This window comes from Cnephaeus nilssonii (assembly GCF_951640355.1).
Source record: "Cnephaeus nilssonii genome assembly, chromosome: 4".
In the NCBI taxonomy this organism is placed as follows: Eukaryota; Metazoa; Chordata; class Mammalia; order Chiroptera; family Vespertilionidae; genus Cnephaeus; species Cnephaeus nilssonii.
The window spans coordinates 46507131-46518098 of record NC_137075.1 but is presented as its reverse complement, the minus strand read 5'-3'; the positions used below and the strand labels follow the sequence as shown (position 1 = coordinate 46518098).

Sequence of the window (10968 nt, the reverse complement as noted above, 5' to 3'; positions counted from 1 at the left end):
ATGAGCTTCAGCACCCGCTCCAGCTTCTCCTCAAACTACCAGACAGACCCTGGGCTCCCTGCCGTTGCCCAGCTACTGGATCCGGCCAACCAGCAGCATGGCCAGTATCTATGCAGGTGCGGGGATCAGGCACCCAGCTCTCCATGTCCCACTCACCAGTGTGCAGAGTGGCTGGGGGTCTGGGGACCTCGCTGTAGGGATGGCCGTGGGTCTAGCAGGCATAGGGGGCATCCAGGGCGAGAAGGAGACTATGCAATGCCTGAATGACTGCCTGGCCTACCTGGAGAGGGTGAGAAGCCTGGAGGCTGATAATCGGAGTCTGGAGATCAAAATCCAGGAACACCTGGAGAAGAAGGTCAGAGACTGGAGGCATTATTTCAAAACCATTGAGGACATGAGGGCTCAGATCTTTGCAGGTTCTGTGGACAATGCCTGCATTGTTCTACAGATTGACAATGCCTGTCTTGCTGATGATGACTTCAGAGTCAAGTATGAGACAGCCATGCTTCAGTCTGTGAAGAGTGACATCAATGGGCTCCAAAAGGTCCTTGATGACACCAATATCAACTGCAGCTGGAGACAGAGATTGAGGCTCTCAAGGAGGAGCTGATTTTCATGAGGAGGAAGTAAATGGTCTACAAAACCAGATTAGGTTGACTGTGGAGTTGGATGCGCCCAAATCTCAGGACCTCAGCAAGATCATGGCAGACATCCCGGCCTAGTACGATGAGCTGGCTCGGAAGAACCAAAAGGAGCTAGACAAGTACTGGTCCCAACAGATTGAGGAGAGCACCACAGTGGTCACTTGCAGACCGCTGAGATAGGAGCTGCTGAGATGACACTCACAGAGCTGAGACGTATAGTCCAGTCCTTGGAGACTGACCTGGACTTGATGAGGAATCTGAAGGCCAGCTTGGAGAACAGCCTACGGGAGGTGGAGATGCACTATGCCATGCAGGTGGAGCAGTTCACCGAGATCCTACTGCACCTGGAGTCAGAGCTGGCCCAGGCCCAGGCTGAGGGGCAGCACCAGACCCAGGAGTACAAGACCCTATTGAACATCAAGGACAAGCTGGAGTTTGAGATCACCACCTACCGCCGCCGCAACTGGAAGAAGGGGAGGACTTCAGTCTTAGTGATGACCTGGACAGCAGCCAGTCCATGCATTCCATTCAAAAAGACCACCACTCACAGGATTGTGGATGGCAAAGCAGTGTCTGAGGTCAATGACACCAAAGTTCTAAGGTGTTAAAGGCAGCAAAAGTGTGGCGCCCCTCGGAGAGGGGCAGGAGCCCAATAAAAAGTTCAAAGATAAAAAAAAAAAAAGAGAGAGTAATGGGAAACCCATTTCTGTAGTGACATTTAAAGTGAGGCCTGAAGCCAGTTTTAGAAACAGTAGAAGAGGGTTCCAGCAGTGCAATTGAATCCTTAACATTCCAAACATCCTTCCTTTATCGAAGAGCAATGCAGTTTTAGGAATTCTCACCCTCCTCCCTATGGCTAAGTCAATCAAAACAAACTTATCCTCTTAGTATTGATTGGTTCAGGAACTCAGGCCTAACTAAGCCAATTATTGTTTGGTATTTACCTGGTGACATTTTGGTTCAGAAGTTCGAATGTGGCTTCAGTTGGCCCTATCAAACCAAAAGGAAGTGGAACTTTCCTGTTTCAATGTGAGGGGAGAGAGAGTGCTTTCTCCCACTAACTTGAACAAAGAAGTACATAGCTCCTAGTGCTCCTGACTTCTATGACCTTTAAGGGCCAGCCTTAGGCTGAAGCAAAGTGAGTGGCCCAAGCAATCTCCGTCCATGACGATGCTTTTGGGCCCCTGGATACATCGACTGTAACATTCGTTCTACCTCTGAGTTTCCTGCTATGGAAAGCTGCCTTGAGTTAGATTTCTGTTATTTCAGCCAAATACACTTTAATCATTACACAATAGGAACAGCATATTCCAAGGTCCTGAATGGAATACAAGATTGGATAATTAGATTAATTTGAATCACCACATAATGAAATGACCCAGTGCCTTGCTTATGGAGTTGACTAGCCAATAGCACTGGAGAAAAAAACTGTTAACATGAAAACAAGTCAAAACAAAACAGAAACAGAAAATAAGTTCTTAGAGGATATAGAAACAATTCCAGGAACAAAAAAAAATTGGAGGCGGCGGGGGGGGGGGGGGGGGGACTATAATTAGTATCCTTAGAGATGAATAGAATATTGAACAGGAGAGCTATAAAAAACAAACATCCGGAGAATAATAAAAAGTTACTGGAAATTTAAAATATGATAGCTGAGAGAAAATATCAATAGAAGGGTTGGAAGATATAAGTTGAATAAATATTCCAGGCCCTGGCCAGGTAGCTCAGTTGGTTAGAGAAGCATTCTGATACATCATCAAGATTGTGTGTTCGATCCCTGGTCAGGGCACATACAAGAATCAACTAAATAAGTGGAACAACAAAAATTGATCTCTCTCAAATCAATCAATAATAAAAAACAAGAAAAAATATTCTAGAAAACTGGACAAAAAAGTGATAGGTAATAGGAGAGGGGGAAAAAGAAAATTATAGAGTCAACTCAGGAATCTCCAGCATCGATTTATATGAATTTCAGAATGAGAGGGAAGTAAAACAAAAATTAAAGGTATCCATTGAGTGCTCAGCACATGGAATGAGAAAAGACCTACCACATATCAGAACACTGGAGTCGAAGAGAACACCCTAACGGCTTCTGAGACATTAAACAGGTCACAAAGGATGGATAATCACAATAACTTCAGACTTGTCGGCAGCAACACTGGTAGCCAGAAGACAATGGAGCAATGTCATCAAATATCCGAAGAAAAATATCTAACAACCTAGACTTTTTCACCCAGCCAAGCTATCAGTTAACTATGAGAAAAAAATTAAAAAATATTTTTATTGATTTTAGAGAGAGGAAGGGAGAGGGATAGAGAGATAGAAACATCAATCCCACCAGCTGCCTCCTGCATACCCCCTACTTGGGATCAAGCCTGCAACCTGAGCACATGCCCTGACCAGAAATTAAACCATCACCTCCTGCTTCATGGGCCAATGCTCAACCACTGAGCCATACTGGCTGAGCTAATTATGAGAATTTGTAGTCTCAAATTATCTACCATGCACCCCTTTGAGGAAGCTATTGGAGATGTACTCCACCAAAATGAGAGAGTAAACAAATAAACAAAAGTCATAGAAACCAGTAAAAAGGGTATCTAACCTAGGAGATAATTGAAGGATATATGCTGGTTGCTGGTGAAACATCCAAGACCAATAGCTTTGTAGTAGGCTTAAAGAACAACCATCTCAGATTGGAGCAGGAAGGTGAAAGGTTTTGGAGGCATATATTTAAGGGGAAAGAAGGAAATGATAAACTATTTGATTGTATCTGAACATATTGAGAGGAGATTTCTAGAAGAGAGTATGAGAATTAATTGGTAAGTACATAGATAATTACATAAATAAATTTAAAAAGAATTATTAATTTCAGGGGAAAACATACAAGAAAGGGAATGTCAACAATACATTGTTACAGCTTGAAAATAACATTTACACACTCATAAAATGTAAACATTCAGTATTGATTTAACAAAAGTAACATTACTATATTAGGAGAATAGAGAGAAAGTACAAGCATATTCATGTGGAGGATGAGAGCATGAAGTCCTCATATTAAAAATAGAAGTCAGTGTATATTTGAAGCTTACCCAGCTGGCATGGCTCAGAAGTTGAGCATCGAACTATGAACTAGGAGGTCACGGTTCGATTCCTGGTCAGGGCACATGCTGGGGTTTCGGGCTTGAAACCCAGAGTGGGGCATGTAGGAGGCAGCCGATCAATGATCCTCTCTCATCGTTGATGTTTCTATCTCTCTTTCCTTCTCCCCTCCTCTCTGAAATAACTAAAAATATATATTTTTTTAATCTGAAACTTAAAAACCAAGAAATGGCATGATATTTAGAAAAAAGCAATAAATGCCAGAAGAGTCAGCTAAGAGTTGTAATCGCCTTTAAGCATTGGGAAGCAGAGTGAGATAAGGATTACTTTTTTAAAAAATTTATTTTTATTGTTGAAAGTATTACAGATGTCACCCTTTTTTCCCCCATTGATCCCTTCCACCCCACACCCATCCCCCCATTGTAAGTAATAAAGAACATATAATAAAGAACATGTATGTACATGTGTAACTTTCATAAAAACAAATAAATATTTAATTTAAAACCCATCATGGCCCAGCCCATGTGGCTCAGTGATTGAGCATCGATCCATGAGCCAGGAGATCTTGGTTTGATTCCTGGTCAGGGCATATGCCTGAGTTGTGGGCTTGATCCCTAGTAGGGGATGTGTTTCTAGCTCGCTCTCTCTCTCTCTCTCTCTCTCTCTCTCTCTCTCCCCCTACATCTCTCTGAAATCAATAAAAACATATTCAAAACAAAACCAACCATGGTAAGGAATGAAATAGCCTAGGAGGAGAGAGTAAAATGAGAAAGAGGTCTTGGTACTGATCTTTTAGGAACTCTTCATTTACCATCCTTCTCACCTCTCCCCCTCACCCCCTCGCCCCCCAGTCCCTCCCCCCAGTGAACCACAAGTCTGCATTGAGAGAAGTGTTGATAGAAAGAAACAAATAAACCTCCAGGAACAGATCCAGAGACAAAGATACCTAGGATAGGAGAAGAATGCAGAAAGAGTGTGGGCTAGAGTTATCCCCACAGAAAAGGTGGCTTTGCATTGGGGCAGGTTCTAAGTCCTGGAAGGCTCAGGGCTGGCTGAGGTCTCCATTCTTGAAGAGCTACTAAATATGGATCAGGAAATGCTTGAGGAGGGGAGCTAAGGCACTTCACCTCGTCACCTTGGGCTTCTGACCCGGGTGATGATATCTCATTCCTGACCACTGGTGCTCCTGAGTAGCTCCTTGCCTCCACCAAGCACCTCCTCCCCATCTTACCTACTTTTGTGAACATATGAGCAAAGCTGAGGTCTCAGAGCAGCACCTCCTCCCACATACCTCTGCTTCTCCCTTGGCTCAGCTGAACTGCATTTGTATTATGCATAAGGTGACCAGATGTCCCGCTTTTGGCGGGACAGTCCCGATTTTTAACAATTTGTCCCGCGTCCCGCGGCGTTTTAAAAAAAATCCCGATTTTTGGAAAGAATGCACGACAAGCTAGGGAAGGGGGGGGGGGACGGGAAGGGAATATACGGTTTTCGGCGGCCATGTGGCTATTTAGCCAGAATATGAGTTTTATATTATTTTTGTTAATTTTATAATGTTAAACTTTAATAATCCTATCTAATAATAGACAAATGTGCAAATTGACCATACCTCCGACACACCCACAAGCCACGCCCACCATCCAATCAGAGCGAGCATGCAAATTAACCCAAACCAAGATGGCTACAGCCACAGAGAGCAAGGTTTCCTAGGTAACAGAGGAAGCCAAGCTTTCCGCCTGCCCTGGCCAGGCCTAAGCCTCCACTCAAGCTACAAAGTTTCAATTATAGAAGGTAAACAAATTCAAACAAATGGCGGCAGAATGGAGCTTGAGAGAGCAGGCCAGGGTTGCCGCCGGCAACAGGGGAAGCAAAGCTTTCCACACACCCTGGCCGGGCCCACCCGCTTAAGGCTACAAAGTTTCAATTATAACCCCAACACAAATGGCTGTGGGCCTCGGAGGGAGCCCCAGGCTTGGCTCTGCTCCAGGCTACAAAGTTTCAATTGTAGAAGGAAAATAAATTCCAGATACCAGGGCCTCTGCTTGGGTTGCCAAGGGGCGTGGCCAGCCTGCAAACCACCACAGGCCCCTCGCTCAGGCCGCCCCACACCCCAAGGGAACCCCCACCTGATCCCAGACGCCCTTCAGGGCAAACCAGCTGCCCCCCACCCCTGTACCAGGCCTCTATCCTATCTAATAAAAGAGTAATCTGCAGATTGATCATCACTGCAATGCACAATATCGCTGCCCCCATGTGGTCAAAGATCCTGCCCCCATGTGGACACAAGATGGCCACCACAAGATGGCCAGCATGAGAGGGCAGTTGGGAGGCACCCGGCCTGCAAGGGAGGGGAGTTGGAGGTGATCAACCCTGCAGGAGAGGGCAGTTAGGGGTGACCAGGCCGGCAGAGGAGGGAAGTTGGGGGCAAACAGGCTGGCAGCAGAGTGGTTAGGGGGTGATCAGGCTGGCAGGCAGAAGCAGTTAGGGGCAATCAGGAAGGCAGGCAGGCAAGCAGTTGGGAGCCAGCAGTCCTGGATTGTGAGAGGGATGTCTGACTGCCTGTTTAGGCCCGATCCCACCGGGCAGTCGGACATCCCTTGAGGGGTCCCATATTGGCGAGGGTACAGGCTGGGCTGAGGGACAACCCCCCTCCGTGCACGAATTTCGTGCACCAGGCCTCTAGTAACAAATAATTGTTGAAAACTGATTATCGAGAACTGATTATCAAAGTTCGCATTGTTGATCAGTTGTTGGAATTCGACCACCATTGTTTGGACTTAATGAACAATGGCATTTTTTGGGATTGGCAAGGATGAAAACATTTTGTAACTGTCTCTCAGACGATACACATCGTACTGCGTGCTAGTAAGCTAGTTAAACAAGTGATGTCATTACAAATCAGCTATTCAGATAATTTAGGTAAGTTATTTATTTATTTCATAAATACATAAATTTTCTTGAATTTAGCAGACAGTACTCGTATTATTTATATTTTATAGTGGTGGCAAAAAGTCTAGCGCCGGCCTTGAAAGTGACACTTACGACTTACGTTACGGCAAATTCAGAGAAAAAATAATACAAGTTAGTATTGTTATTATTTAGAAAGAAATATAGGATTAAAATAATTTTTAAAATATAGTTACTTTATAACAATCAAATTAATTTAATTTATAAACTAACAATAAAATATGTTCATGTAATTATGTACCTACTTACTGTGTTTTTAAGCAATATGTATATAATAATTTATAATATAATTTTAAATTATTTTTTTTAGATTTTTAACATAATGAGTAAGAAAAGAGGATGCAAATTCAACGATGATCTAAGAAGTGAATTTCCTTTTATTAAAAAAACCAAAAGCGATTACAATATAGACCAAATTTTTAATCAAGAACCCCCCCCCCCCCCCCCCCCGCCCCGGGCTGAAACCGGTTTGGCTCAGTGGATAGAGCGTCGGCCTGCGGACTCAAGGATCCCAGGTTCGATTCCGGTCAAGGGCATGTACCTTGGTTGCGGGCACATCCCAGGTAGGGGGTGTGCAGGAGGCAGCTGATCGATGTTTCTCTCTCATCGATGTTTCTAACTCTCTATCCCTCTCTCTTCCTCTCTGTAAAAACTCAATAAAAAAAATATATATATATATATAAAAAGAATTCCCCCCCCTCCTCCAACAATGGTGTCCCGCTTTACCAATGTTAAAATCTGGTCACCTTAATTATGCAGGCATTCATCAATTCTATCCCTCTCCTTCTCTCCTTTGAGAGACACTAGGGCAGTGGTCGGCAAACTCATTAGTCAACAGAACCAAATATCAACAGTACAATGATTGAAATTTCTTTTGAGAGCCAAATTTTTTAAACTTAAACTTCTAACGCCACTTCTTCAAAATAGACTCGCCCAGGCCGTGGTATTTTGTGGAAGAGCCACACTCAAGGGGCCAAAGAGCCGCATTTGGCTCGCGAGCCGCAGTTTGCTGACCACGGCACCAGGGGATAATGCAAGTTTCCAGCTCTTCCCACTTCCAATTCTCTTCTCTGCTTCTCACTCCCTGCTTACTAAAACTCCAGCTATTTATCTGTTCCCATCAAGTGTTCCTTCCTAGTTCTCCCTCGCCCTTTGGACAGAAGTTCAGAGGCAAAGAGCTAATGATACATAGCGGAGTATAGGCTACTCTTGGAAAATATGGATGGCCCTACTCTTGCTAGATTAGACAGGGTTTCAAGTTCTTATGCTGGGGCTATATGTCAAAGTGTACACTCAATGCAGCAGCATCGGGACCGTGGGAGAACATGTGGCTCCCAGGCAAGTGAACTCTCTCAGTGCTGAGCGACACCCCAGAGCCACAGGGTTGCAGGCCTAGCAGATACTGATAAGAAGGAGAGAAACATTCCCATGTTCAAAGGACAGAATCTCTAGGTCCAAAGCATGTGGTGATGAGGAGGATGAGGGGAAAGGGACGAGAAGACCCAAATTAATAACTCTATAGAAACAGGGTTGCATGCATACATGGAAAAGGTCTTTTCCCTTTTCTTCCTTATATTGATGCAGAACCTGTCCTGATGTAAAGGAGTATAGGCTGCTGATGTGGCATGATCTCGTAAGTGTGGAGGGCAACCAGAGGCTCTAGAACCAGGTGGCCTGAGTTCAAATGCTAGCCAGACCACTCACTGGAATTCTTTTGTGTCATGGACCCCTTCTCAGAGTAATGTTTTAAAACACATTTTTTTAAAAAATGGTATTTTTCCCTGGCCGGTGTAGCTCCGTTGGTTGAACATCATCTTGTTGTGCACCAAGAGGCTACTGGTTCAGTCAGGGTGCATGCAGGGGGAAACCGATCAATGTTTTGCTCTCTCTCTTTCTCTCCCCTTCCCTCTCTCTAAAAATCAATAAAAACATTTTAAAAATAAATAAAATAAAAATACGGTATTTGTACACTCATGTTCATTAAAGCATTATTCATAATAGCCAAAATGGAAGCAATCCAAGTGTCCATTGACAGATAAAGGGACAAACAAACAAACAAAACATATAAATATATTACATAAAATGGAATCTTATTCAGCCTTAAAAAAGGAAGGAAATTCTGACACATACTAGAACATGGATGCATCTTGAGGACATTATGCTAAGTGAAATAAGCCAGTTACAAGAAGAAAAATAATGTATGATGCCACTATGAGGTATCTAGAGTAGTCAAATTCATAGAAACAGAAAGAAGAAGGGTGGTTACCAGAGGCTGGGAGTAATATGAAATGGGGAACTTGTTTAATGGGTATAGAGTTTCAGTTTTGCAAGATGAAAAGAGTTATGGAGATTGGCTGCAGGACAATGTGAATGTACTTAACAATACTGACTTGTACACTTAAAAATGATGAAGATGGCCCTGGCCGGTGTGGTACAGTGGTTTGAGTGTCAGCCTGTGGACTGAAGGGCCACAGGTTCCATTTCCGGTCAAGGGCACTTACCTCAGTTGCAGGTTCACCAGCCCTGGTAGGGGCACGTGCAAGAGGCAACCAATAGATGTGTCTCTCTCCCGTTGATGTTTCTCTCTCTCTCTCCCCTCCCCTCTCTTCCGTCCCTTCTACTCTCTCTAGAAATAATGGGGGGAAAATATCCTCAGGTGAGGATTTAAAAAAGAGACAGGATTCAAATGCTATAGAATTCACCCATTTGAAGTGTAGTGCACAATTTAATAGTTTTTAGTATAATCACAGATATGTGCAACCATCAGCACTGTCAATTTTAGAAAACTTTCATTACAATGGTCTATTTTAAATCTTCGTTTTACTCGGCCTATCAACAGCATTTGACACACTTGATCAATCCCTTCCCCTTTAAACATTTTTTTTTTCACTTCACTTTCAGGACATCATACTCTCTTGGTGTTCTTGGTGCTTCTCCTTCCTCACTGGCCATTTCCTTTCAATTGGCTTTTCTTTTCTTCACTCTGACCTCTTTCTAGAGGTTGGAGTGCCCAGCGCTCTCCTCTGTCTTCCTGGCTGATCTCATCCAGCCTCATGGCTTTAAATATCATCTATATGTTTAGTAGCAAATGTGTGTCATTAGAGACCAAGGCTAAAATCATCCACACCCTCGTATTTCGAATTACTATATATGGATGTGAAAGTTGGACAGTGAAGAAGGCTGATAGGGAAAAAAAAAAATGATTCATTTGAAAGTTGGTGTTGGAGAGAGTTCTATGGCTACTCGGGCCTAGGCCAACAGAAAGATGAACAAGTAGGTACTAGAGCAAATCAATCCTGAAAAGTTGCTGAATGCAAAAATGACAAAAGGGAAGCTGTCCTATTTTGGGCACAAAATGAGAAGCCAGGGTTCTCTGGGAAAGATAGTAAAGCTTGGAAAAACTGAAGGCAACAAGAAAAGAGGAAGATCACATATGAGAGGAACTGACTCCATAAAGGAAGCCATAGGCGTGATTCTACAGGAGCTGAGTAGGGCTGTTGAGGACAGGACATTGTAGACATCCCTCATTCACAGGGTTGCTAGGAGTTGGAGCTGACTCAATGGCATATAACGCACACATGTTATGTTTTGTATTACCAAGTTTACATCTCTAGCCCAAGACATGTTTCACCTGCTCCCAACTTGATTATATAAATGCCTGCTCCACATCCCCATGTGGATTCTAGGACAACTCAGCATATTCAGAACTGACACTATTCTATATGAAGTCTTCCCTTCCTCAGTTGATGACAATTTCATCTTTTTAGTTGTTCTGGCCCCAAATCCTTGCTATCCTTTTTTTTTTTTTTTCCCCAGAGAGGAAGGGAGAGAGAGAAATATCAGTGATGAGAGAGAATCATGGATAGGCCGCCCCCCGCATGCCCCTCACTGGGGATCGAGTCCACAACCTGGGCATGTGCCCTTGACCGGAAGCCAATGCTCTATCCACTGAGTCAAACCAGCCAGGGCATTCCTTGTTATTCTTAATGACATTTGTCTCTCACATACCACATTCATTCCACCAGGAAATTCTCTACCTTCAACATAACCAGAACCCTATCCCTTCTCCCACCTGCTTTGTTATCCACTGGTACAAGCTGCCACCATCTCTAGCCTGGATTACTGCTATAGCCACCTAACAGGTCATACTGCTTTTATCCTTGTTCCCCTAGTCTATTCTTAACACAGCAGCCAGAGTGATCCTTTTAAAATAGAAGTGACTTCATATTACTCCTCTGCTCAAAATCCTGCAATGACT

General features: G+C 43.7%; 1 pseudogene across 1 annotated transcript; it reads left to right on the top strand.

Moving 5' to 3' along the window:
* On the top strand, positions 1 to 1252 carry LOC307098263 (keratin, type I cytoskeletal 18-like; annotated as a pseudogene). The gene has a single exon. The product of its transcript is annotated as a keratin, type I cytoskeletal 18-like (transcript).
* The last annotated feature ends 9716 nt before the right edge of the window (positions 1253 to 10968 follow it).